Genomic DNA, 12,783 nt, shown 5'->3' on the forward strand with positions numbered 1-12,783 from the left:
GAGTACTGCGCCAGCACTGGCATAACTCTAGGATGATAACGCTGTCTAATGCTAGCGAAGTACACACTAAAAAAAAAGTTTTATTTTCAGCCTATTTTTGAGGCTGAATTTAAGATGTAAACGGAGTCAGTCCCGTTAAACAATGACAGACTTATGTGAAATACATGGGCTGAATTTAAGGTGTAAACGGAGTCAGACTTTTTTTCCTGTGTACTGCCTGACAGTGCTGCCCAGCAGCGCTGGCACAGCACTGGACCAGTGCTGGCTAAGAATATTGCCGCAATATATGCCGTATTGTTATTAATTAGTCGTAAATTGATAATTATAAATAATTTAGGAACAAAATGATAAATAATATTAATAAATCGTTATTATTCATAAAATATTTCTCTTCTTAAAGAAATTGTATTAAAGGTGGAGACTAACAATGGATATAGTAAATGAAGTAGAAAAAAATTGTTTATAACATTTAAAAATTAAATAATAAACAATTACAGTAAGTGTGCATTATATTTTCATATTTTAGTACCTAACGATTGGAATCAAGAAATATCGCAAACCTATGAAAATAAACAAAATCGCTGACGAGGGGAATCGAACCTACGGACTAACAGACTAACGCTCTAACCGTTATGCTAATGACACATGTGTACAGTAAAGTATTAATATCTCAGTATCATTCAGACATACAATTAATGAGTCAAAGATGAGAAAAAAATAGGGATACGTTAGAAATAATAAATTGAAATAAAATAAATTAAACTAAATTTTTAATAATTAAATTAAATTACTTTACTTATTGCATTTTACATTTTACGTAATTCTTAAATTACGTGGTAATTTTTAAATAATTTTTTATTCATAGTAAGAAGTATAATAGTATTTTAATAGGAACCAAATTATTATTTATTTATTTATTTATTTAATTTACACTTGCTTATTTACAAATTTGTTCATACAAGTGGGGTTTCGCTCCATTATAAATTAAGCTGATTTTTTATTTTCATTCGGTCTCTTAACACTCTTAAAAAAGTTTTAGTAAACGTTATTATAATATTTCTATTTTCTGAGGACAGTATACCATACCAATTTTCCAGAAGAGAGGTGCTGGTATTTGTAATTTTTAGTTCTCTTTCCCAAATGTGGGAGCAGGATGGGCAATCTGACAATATATGGAAGATACTCTCTTTATCCAAATTTCAAAGGCTACAATTTTCGACGGCGTCAAGTACATATTTATTTTTCTCGAAGACAATTCTGCATATGTGCAGATTTAGCAAACGGATCTGTGCCATAATTCTTTTATTCTGCAGTGGCATTTTCATATTTAGGTACGGTTGGGTTCCTTTTTTCAGATTTAAATTAGGGAAAATGGGTAAGCTTTCTGAAAGTCTACAGCGCTCTCTATCAACATTAAAAAGACTTGGCTTGTACGTATCCAAGATTTTATCTACGTTTGATGTTAATTGTTCGATTGTCTGATCGCTCCATCTGCCCTCCAAACCGCATACTTTAAAATATGGTCGCAATTGGGCATACCAATTCCACTTACTTTTTGGACTTTCTAAGGCTAATTTTTGTAATTTCTCGAAGCAACGTCGCGGATACCGTGAATTTTCCATACATGAAATTTTTTTAAGCCACGACAAAGCGCTTCTAAAAATCGCATAAGACAAATGACAAGAGCCAGTTTCCAATCTAATTGCGTAGTTTGGAGTGCATATGGGCAGCATCAGCAATCGTTTTATAAAAGATAATTGTACTTTTTCCAAGCTTTCCGCATAATTCAGGCCCCATATCTGTACCGTATACAGCAGAATACTCAGCGCCATACTTTCAAATAATCTGCTGTAAGCCGTCCAAGACTCTGCCCTAACCGAGTAAATAGTTCCCAGGATTAAACCTGCAGCTGCGTTCGCAGTGCTAACCGTTTTCTTAACCGCTTGTTTGAACGTACAAGAATTTGAAAATTCAACTCCCAAATAAGTAAAGGACTTGACCACCTCTATTTTTCCATTACCATATTTAAACGATGTAAATCTTTTAGCTGATGAGTTAGCAGACTTAGTAAAAATAATTATTTTAGTTTTTTCAGTATTCACAGTTAATGCATTTTCCTCACAATACTTTTGCAGAACTTTTAATTTATTATTTACCTCCATAGGAGAATCTGAAAGAAGAACCGTATCGTCCGCGTAACTCAACAGAGGAAGCTCTGTAGACTTGTCAATTGCTATTCCCTTACATCCATGATCAACAAAGAAATTGTCCAAATCCGAAGTAAACAAAAGATAAAGGTATGGGCTTGAAACTTCCCCCTGAAGTACCCCCCTTGTAACCTTAACAAACTCCGAGCATCCTTCTGACGTCCTAACACAGGTCTGCGCTACATCATAAAAGTTTTTAATAATGTTAATCATTTTGGAGCTCATTCCCAATACATAAAGTTTTTTCCACAGAAGATTGTGATCAACGGATGGAAAGGCGCCCTTAAAATCGATAAATATAGCGTAAACAGCTCTGTCAGGGTTTCTCAAATGGATCTGGATTGAGGCTAGAAGGACAAAGAGATTATCTGCGCAACTTCTGCCTCCCCTAAATCCTGATTGAGACTCTGGTATGAGATTCATTTCCGTAGCCCATTTTATTATTCTTGCATTCAATATTTGGGTAAAGATTTTAGCAATACAGTTTATTAATGTTATCAACCTATAATTTTCTGCTTTCATATTATCCCCTTTTTTCAGAAAAGTAACTTTGATAGATTTACCCCATTCTTTAGGCATTACTTCTGATTGAAGAACCTTGTTGAAAAGAATTTCTAAATAAAAAATCCAATTTTGTGGTAAATTTTTAAAAAACGAATTACTTATTTCATCGATGCCAGGCGCCTTTCCATTTTTACATTTTGCTAAGCTTCTTATGATTTCTGCCGTATCTATAGCACCATCCAATAATTCATGGGATTGTCCCATAAGATTTAAATTACGAATAAGTTCTGCCTTCGGTTGTGGAAAGGTTTCTAACAAAAACCCGTGCCAAGAATCTAGATCTATTTTTGTTTATGGAATATTTTTTTTTCTAGTTGAATTAATAACCCTCCAAAATTGGGATGAATTATTACAGTTTGATACAATATCTATAATGTGTTTAAAATAGGTTAATTTTTTCTCTTTTTGAATCTTGCAGAAATGCCTCTTTTCCTCATAATACTTAATTTTTGTTTCTTTAGAAAATGCATCTCTCTTACATACTTTTAAAGCCACTCTAACTCTTTTTTTGCTTTATAATATACTTCATCATGCCAAGGTTTATGATTAAAAAATTTAAAAGACTTATCATTTTTTTGAAAACCTATGTTCGACGCCACCTCTCTTATTGTTTCTATTAATGTCTCATACATTCGATCAACCCCCGAGCCAATGTCAGCCACCTCTTTCCTCCAAGCTATTTCAGAGGTAAACAGTGTTGCTTTATCTTGATCAAAAAAGAGTTTCTTTGATACTATTTTATTTTTTAAGTTTGATTGTAAAGTAATTGCCGAAAAACGAAGTGAAACCGGTACATGATCGGAAAGGGTGGCTAGATCCATGACCGAGAGGTCAACGAATAATGAGAGTGCTTCTACCGTGCACAATACCAAGTCTATCACACTCTCGCCTTGTGGACCGAGAAAAGTGAAGTTTGCCGGGGTATCACTGCATGAGCGGCCGTTTAAGAGCATAAATTCATTCATTTCCATAAGGTCGGTTAATTGTTTACCTCTAATACTAATGGTCTTATCTGCAGAAAGTCTACAAGCTTGAAAATTCGTATTATTATTAAAAAATTCTGGGTCCAATTCATTTAGTTCGGCAACTCTACTATTAAAATCACCACCTATTACTATAGGGGTTTCATGATAATTTTCTGTGATAAAATTTAAAATAATATTAAAATTTTCTAAAAAGTTTTCAAAGTCTTCATTTGGTAAAACATAAACTAGTCCTAAAATAAAATCCTTGGTCTGAGATTTAAATGAAAGAAAAATATAATTAAATTCAATTGCAATTATTTTAGCTGAGTAAAATTTTTCATTAAAAGCTATCAGTAATCCTCCACAAGATCTGCCATAATAATTTATTTTTTTGCCGGGGATACTATAGTTTTAATATTTGGAGATAGAAAGCGGCTCACCTCATCATTCTCGTTCCACGTCTCACATAAACATAAAATATCATCTGGTTTTACATTATCATTTAAATCTATTACATTTTTTATTCCATGTATGTTCCAAAAATGAATGTTCGCCGTCGATGAATCCTGGAGTCGAGAATCTTCTTGCGATGAGAATTGTCCCACTGATACAGAAACATTACTGTGTGGTTGCTATTTTTCGTTTTGTTTTTCTGCTCCTGTGCTCGTTGCATTTGGTTTGTGAGTGTTAGAGTTTCCCACTGCTTCGCTGTTTTTCACAATTAAGAAGTCGTTCATATTCATATTTTTGGTTTCCACACGTTTTGGCGATGAAATCTTCTGTCTCGCTTTGATTCGTTTACTATCCTTCGTTGAGGGAGGGGGCGTGCTGGAATCAGTAGGGGATCTCCCTCTCTTTGAACTACCTCGATTTTCCCCACCTGGTTTTTCTTTTGAGAGAAGCTCTTCAATTATTTCCTTATTTACTGGTTTATCGTCGATTAAAATTCTATCTCCTTTTAATCTTGCTTCAATGTGTATAGCTTGAAGGTCACGCACAAATCCCAATAATTTGCGCCGTCTCTCTCTCTCCTCTGGAGACCTGTCATTGGCAATAACCAAATTAATATTCTTAAATTCCTTGACTTTATTGAACGCCAATTTAACCCACATTGTTGCTATAAACTTAACAATCACTGGACGATTTCCCATTGTTTTTCCAAGCCGATAAACATCTTCTATTGCAATTGTGGGGATTTCCAATTTTATTTTGGCAAAAACATTAATAATACTTTCCAGAAGGTTTCTGTTTATAGTTTCAGAATCTTCCAATTTAAAAATAATAATGTTTTTTGCACGTATAGTACTTTCCAAATGGCAAACCCTTGCTTCTAATATTTTGATCTTATTATCATGCTCAGATATATGAGAATTTAATGACTTACATATTTTGTTTGTGGATTTAATTTCCTCAATTACATTGTTGTGTGAACATGTTAGGCCATTGATAGAATTTAGTATTTTATCAAGTTTGTCTTCATCTTTCTGGGTAGTTTCGTTTTCCGTCATTCTCCATGTTTGAATTTCAGAAAGTGACATTCTTTACAGAAAAACTTGCTGTACACGTCCAAATTAAAGAAAACAAACACCAGACCACTGATAAAATAATTGAAAATCACCTTGCCAGATAGGCTAATTGTTTGAATGTCACAAAACTTGAACAAACAAGCGTTATTTTGTTAAGAAAAGTTATTAACGATTATAATAAGACCGCAAAGCAGAGAGTGACAAAAATACGTCTGTACTCTGTGCTGGTTCCAGCGAAACTCCCAAATTATTATTAAGATTAAAGTTTAAATTTTGTTTATAATTTTAATTTGTTTAAATAATTTATTATTTACAAAATTAGACAATTATGTTAAACTGTTATTATTAAATTTAATAAAAATAAAAAATGAACAACTGAAAAGTAAAATATTAATTTTTTCAATAAATTTATATTTATAAACATTCATAAACTTTTTTTATAATTTTTTTCAAGTTTATGTCAAAAAAGCAATGTTGGCAAAGAGCGTTGTGAACAATTTTTCTATACTCAGCCAGCACTTGCCGCCGTGGCTTGTCCAAGCTTTGGCGAAACAAAAATTCTGTACTGCGCCAGCACTAATTGTCGAGGCTCGGCTAGACTACGCCGAACAATCGTCTGAGTACTAAGCCAGTGGTGAACATCGGCACTACACTGACATTTCCCATTGGGATATGATTACAGATAAAGAATAAAAATTGTACCTAATCATATAAGGTTTGGTAATTTGAAAAATTAGGAAAAACTGCAACTTTCTAGGTGCATTCTTTAAAAAGTTGGTAAATATAACAACAATAATTTGTTTAAAAAATGTTTAAATAATAATTTAATTTTTATTCTTTATCTGTAATCATATAGAGTTTAGTGAATTGCAAAATTAAGAAAAAACTGCGACTTTCTAGATGCATTTTGCAAAAAGTTGGTAAATACCCGCGTGGAAAAGAATGTTTGGACAAAATCCAGCAAAGTTCATCAAAATACAGTATAGTATGAACAAAATACAGTAAAGTACGGCTTATAAACGTTTCCCATACTTCGGAATGTAAGTGTCTAACAACGATATTTAAAGTACGGCAACAGTTCAACAAAGTATGGGAACAAGAAAGTAGGATTTTTTGGCGAAATTTTTAAATGGAGAACTACACTAAAGTATGGGAAGCGGGTTTTTTAGGATATGTAAAATCAAAAAATTAAAATTCTGAATTCTTAGAGATCGGCAAAGTATGAGAGAGAGAAAAAATGTTTTTTGAGGAGTATTAAATCAGAAAATTAAAATTCTGAATTCTTGGAGTTCGTCAAAGTCCGGAAAAGTACAGCAAAGTATGGGAGAGAAAAAAAATGTTTTTTGGGGAGTATTAAATTAGAAAATTTAAATTCTTAATTTTTGCAGTTCGGGCAAAGTCTGGAAAAGTAGAGGAAAGTATGGGAGAATAAAAAAAGGGTTTTTGGGAAATATAACTTTGCTCAAACTCCAAAAATTCAGAATCTAAATTTTCTGATTTAATATTTCCCAAAAAAACCCTAATCGCTTGTAAAATAATGGACAGTTACGCACACTTTCAACACTTACATAAAGTAGCAATTATTTCAAAATTTGAAAAAAATATCGTATGGAACACGTGTCGAAGCCATTATTTGATGAGTGTGAAAGTTCCTGCGCACGAGCGAAGCTAGTAGGGGAGACTGGGGTAAACCCGCTCACTTTTTTCAGATCGGATAAAATCTAGGAAATTATTCTCTAAATCCAAGTTAATTTATATCATTTGAAAGCTTTTGATTTCTACTAAAAAAATAAAAAATAGTTTTTGATTTATTTTTTTTAGTTTTACTTAGAGAAACTTTTTAATAAACATATACCAAATTTCGAAATCACAATTTTCCAGGGTAAACCCGCTCACTTTATCTTTTCAAGACGGAACAGTTTTATTTTTTAAATATTAAAGTTCGTCTTATTCCCGTCTTAAGTATGATTTATTATTGATAATTTATGAGTTATATAAACAATTCTATAAACAAAAAATTGGTTTAATAAATAATGAACATAGATTTCATGAATTACAACTATGGATTTAAATAGTGTTATATTTTATTAAGAGAAAGTGAAATGTAGTTACAATTTTGGTTTTAATAAGTCATAAATTGTGTTATTGTTGAAATATAATACGTGAAATTATTTTATTCTAAATTTTAAATTTAAAACTAAGTGAGCGGCTTTACCCCGACTTCACGTGAGCGACTTTACCCCGAGTGTATTCCTCACATTTCAGAATAAATTAATTAAATCTTTTTAAAATAAGACAAAACTATATATGTACTTCGATGAAGGACATCCAATAGCAACAAAAAAAATTTCCCAGATAAATTAAGACTCAAAAATAATGATCGAAAAACTTAAAAATCCAAAATACGTTTTTTTTCTGACACCTCTAAAAACATTTGATCGTCTCTGATTCTGTGTTGAATTCATGAAACTGAACAAAAGTTCGTTAATATAAGTTGAATGTTAAGTACTATTCACAGTACCAATATCTCCATCTTCAGTTGAGTTCATAGCGTAAAATCGCTAGTGAGCGGGTTTACCCTGTGAGCGGGTTTACCCCAGTCTCCCCTAATATAATAGAATAATGTCCGCCTTTCCACACTAGTAATATAATGTACTATATTTCTTTTATTTTTCGAAAGTAGATAAAATTTTGTTCACTGACTTAAAATCGTGATTCGATTGATGCAAAAGTCGAGCAGATTTACAACATCTCTCATTGCATGGTCACCCTGGGTGACCGCTCCGGAGCGCGAAGGTTAAACAATTTTGATAAATTTTTGTATCTTATAAATAAATAATTGTTTTGGCTCAAAAAGCTGATTTTTTGAAACTGTAAACAATTAAATGTAATATTTCCAAGTTTCAAGTAATTCGGGGAGGGTGCTCAAAAATAATTAAAATATCTTCTGCGGAGTTGCTCATGTACTTTTTTTAAATTGAATAAGTTTTCCTATTAAATACATATATAAAAAAATTTAAAGTAATGAAAAAGAAGTTACATAATATATTATTCTATATATTTATATTATACTATGTATATTTTTTCCAATCCTTACACGAGGTAAATGCATGTCAAAATATATATTCCGACTGACGTAATCTGTTTTATTGATTTTAGTTAAAGCGAATTCATGAACGACTCCGATACTTATTCAGGCGACGAATCGGACGAAGCGATACCTCTATTAGATTATAGGGGAAATTTCCCTAGGTTAATAAAATTCCGATAGTAAGTTGATATTTATATTTTTCTTACCTTTCTATAATTTTCACAAAAGAAGTTTTTATGCTCCTCCCCCAACAATGACTGACACCATTTCTTTTAAATATTAAAACAATTGGTAGACAGTTTTCCCAATCCGCGTTTCCCAACGTCTCTTTTTCCAATGGACATTTTTCCCAATGAACAAATTTCCTAAAAACGGGTCGTTTTTCCCAATGGACGTTTTCCCAATGACAATTTTTCTCAACAAGAAATAGGGTTACTAAAAAATATGCCGTAAGCGAGTACGAGAAATTTGTTTTCGGAGATTTGGCCGTTCCGGCATCTCTGACAGGATTCCTATATTAAATATAGTTATAGTTAATTACTGAATTATTCAAATAAATTTAATAATTTATTGATTTTAATATTTAAGCATTAGTGCTATTTTCTACCTGATGGGACATTTTGCAGCTCTCTACGTATAATTTGTGCTGGAAGTAACTCCGGATGTTCTTCAGCTACTCTTTTAACCCTAGCCACTATTCGCTCAGCATCGACAGCGTCTCGGTTCGGAGCATGTTCATGGAGAGATTCTTTAGGCCCTTTGAAAAGTGTTAAATTTTCTAAGTCACTAGATGTGGTTGCTCGAGCGTGACATTCGCCTTTCTGTTTGCAGTTCCAATATATTCGACCGAGTTTAGAATTTGATGAATGTTTGTAATACAAAAATCCGGAAATACTAAGCCTGACACTTCTATTGGTATAAATTACTTGTAAATTTGCTTCAGCCATAATAAAAATTTGAATTTTTTCACTTACAATTTTGATACAAGTTTACTCTAACGGTTATGATTAACAAATGACTTTTTTTATCATATACAACAATGAAGTTAGTCTTGACAACGATTGCAATTGTTCATTGTGATTAAAAATTTAAATTTTATTTTCATTGGGAAAAATGTCCATTGGGAAAAAAATATTGGAAAAAATGACCATTGGGAAATTTGTTCGTTGGGAAAAATGTTCATTGAGAAAAAAGTCGTTGGGAAAAGTGGATTGGGAAAAATGTCCCAAATTAAAACAAAGTATGTATAAGTATATAGCGTTTTATGTTATGTAAGTATTTTAATTCAATTAAATTTTTATTCAAGACTTAGAATACAAAACTTATATTGACACTACATTATTAAGGTATTTGTCGCGTCGATTGGTTTTCGTCAGATTTTTTGTTAATTTCACTTTATTATTCTTTAGATATTTATCTACAAACTAACGCCTATTAAAATAAAATTGACCGTCTGTAAGTCTCAAAAAATGAAATCAAAGTTTCGATCTATAACATGTACGGTATAGGAAAACCACAGATTTTTATTTTTTGCACCTATACTAATCGTCAGATTTTTTAAAAAAACTTAAGTTTTATTTATTGAACCAAAATGAACTTTAATAAAAAAAATGAAAATTTTTTACCATCTCGATTAAAAGATACTAGAAGAACTTCTGCGCGCCAATTCCTTTAAACAAAACCGCTTTAAATGAGCACTTTAAGTTTTTTAATATGTTAATCATTTAAAAATATCACACGAATCCCACAATACATTTAAGTAATTTTCATATGTTTCAATATCTTGAAAATGTTTAATGCAGTAGTCTCCTTTATAGGCTTTAAAAAATCGACTTTTTTTCTGTCATAAATCCATTCCAAAACTATCCAAGAATATGTCTTTAAAATTTTAGAGGCCAATTTGATATATTTTTGAAGGTAGAACAGATTTTGTGACCGATCGTCGAGCACGTGTGAATGCTCGGGCAGACCCCAACGCGCGCACTCCGCCCCTTCATATAGCGTTCTATTGTTTACCTAACCTTGTATCACATTGTATACACCTGAAAAGGTGTATAGTGTATACACATACTCAAAATTCAAATGAAGCGTTCAATTCGCTTGTGTCGCACCTAAACCCAAAACACGTCAATTCCGGCTCTAAAATCGTCGAAATAGCGGCAAATTTGTCTGCAAGCATTTTTAACGAGGCCTATGCATATGTGCTGATTACTATGCAGCTGCTCGATATTGTTATCGGGCAGCAATGCAAAAAGTTTGCCGATAATATCGATGCGGAGCGCATAACAAGGGAAACCGACGCTCGTCATTTTCGAGCAAGGAGGCTCAGACAGTTCGACGAGAAGAAAATCTTCGACAAATTGAGTTCTTCGAGGAAGAGGAAAGACTACTATATGGGCCAGGAATAGCTGATTAAAATTTAATTAGTGTAAGTATCCTTAAAATTGTATTTTTTGGACCTAAAACTTTAAATAGCTTTTTCTCGAATTTTCATTTTCACACGTCATAGAAAACGGTGCCGGTGATAGCAAAAAGAATTTTTGTCCAATTGACAAAAATCAAAGTGTTCTCGCTTCAGTATTAAATTATCTTCTATTTGAACTAAAATAGTTGGACAAAAGTATTATTTAAACTATTTTTTTGCACCTTAAAGTGAAATTTTTTTTTAAAGTGAACTTTCTTTCAAACTTCGAAAAAAATTTAGAATTTTTTAATTTCTTCGGTATTTTTTAGTTCAAATAGAAAAGACACTTATAAAAAGTAAAAAAAAATTTGGTTTGACTGTTTCAGATGCATCGTACGATCTCCATCACCGGCACCGATTTAAAAATACAGACTGCAGCGCTCCACAAAAATCGTTGTTACTAAGAAGAATTTAAATATTTTTTCAAAATAAAAGTTGGTTTTTGAAGCTCAAATACAGTAGAATATCACCCAAAAATTTCGTTTATCGCAATCATTTCCTTCCCTTTCAAAAAAATTCCTGAAAAAACGCTTTTTTCGCCTTCTAAAGGAGACTGCTGCCTTAAATAAAATATTTCGAATATCCAGTAGAGCGAAGAATTCTAATATTCTACTGATATCGTAGGATATCTTAGATATCTCCTATAGCCATCTTGAGATTATTCTAAAAAAATCGGAAATCGACATCACTATAAGGCTTTCTTTAAGAGGAAGCAAAATGAATAGATTCCCAGCAAACACTATTACAGATCTGTTACAGAACTGTGACAAATAATTGAAGAACATGTTCTGTAACTGATGACTCACAGGGGACTCACTGGGCACGCAAAATGTCGTAGTCAGAGGGATGTCACAGTTAAGTAACCGATCTGTAACATGGTGACAAAGATAATTGTCACAGTTTTAGAACAGTTACAAATATCTGTTACTCATATCTGTCAATAAACAAATATTTCAATTAAAATTGAAAAAATATTCCACGCTGTTCTCGCATGTCATACATACTTGGAATGTTTATGCATGTCAAAGAAAATTTGTTTTGCTATTTATTTAAATATTTACAATCACGAGGTCTCGAACGCAAGACCTGCTAGGAGTGGATTAGAAATCAAACGCTCTACCAACTGCGCCACGGAGGCTCATGAAAGGAAGTTAAGAATTTACTAATATATAACGAAGGAACTATGAAAATGTGCTTTGTAACTTGAAAAAGGATACCGCCAATACTATTCGCTCTCTTCCAAATTTTTTTTTTACTGGGAGTCTAGTGAATATTCTATAGAATTTTACTAGAATGATCTTATAGAATTTCTACACGAATTCTAGTAAATTTTAGCTTTAATTAGAAAAAATTTAAATTCGTGAAATTATTTGTTTTAGCTTTATATAATTTTGTAATTAAATTTTATGTTTGATTTGATTGAAAACTGTTAGGTTAAAATTCTTTAAATCATTTAAATTGATATAATTCACTAAACTTAGTAACCATACAATAATGTAATGTTAAATAAATTATTTCACGAAATTTATATTCTTTCTATGTAATTGAAAATCACAAAAATTTAGTAGAATTCATGTAGAAATTCTATAGATTCGTTCTAGTGAAATTCTATAGAATATTCACTACAATTTATATAGAATGATTTTATAGTGAAACTCTATAGAACTGTTTTAGCTGCGCTATAGCGAATTAAATAATTTTTGAGGTTTTAAATTTTCGATGTTAAAAACATCGAAATCATCTATGCTTTTCTATCGATGCATCGATGTCTTTCGATGTTACATTTTTTCGATGTCGATGTTGAGTAACATCGATGTTTTGTTGTCGATGTTCCATCTATATTACAGCTGCAATACAGCATCTGTCAAATACTGAGAGTTTCTAACCTTCTTTTCATAACGCAATCATAAAAATGGCGTTATTTGTCTCTCCGTAGGCCAATGTAAAGTTATTCTTTTTAGTACGT

General features: G+C 31.9%; 1 protein-coding gene across 3 annotated transcripts in view; it reads left to right on the top strand.

The window, feature by feature from the left end:
• Positions 1 to 12,783, top strand: part of LOC122505416 (TLD domain-containing protein 2) — a 582,826-nt gene that overhangs the window by 212,390 nt on the left and 357,653 nt on the right. The window lies entirely within an intron of this gene.

Source organism: Leptopilina heterotoma, unplaced genomic scaffold, assembly GCF_015476425.1.
Source record: "Leptopilina heterotoma isolate Lh14 unplaced genomic scaffold, ASM1547642v1 Lhet_358, whole genome shotgun sequence".
NCBI lineage: Eukaryota > Metazoa > Arthropoda > Insecta > Hymenoptera > Figitidae > Leptopilina > Leptopilina heterotoma.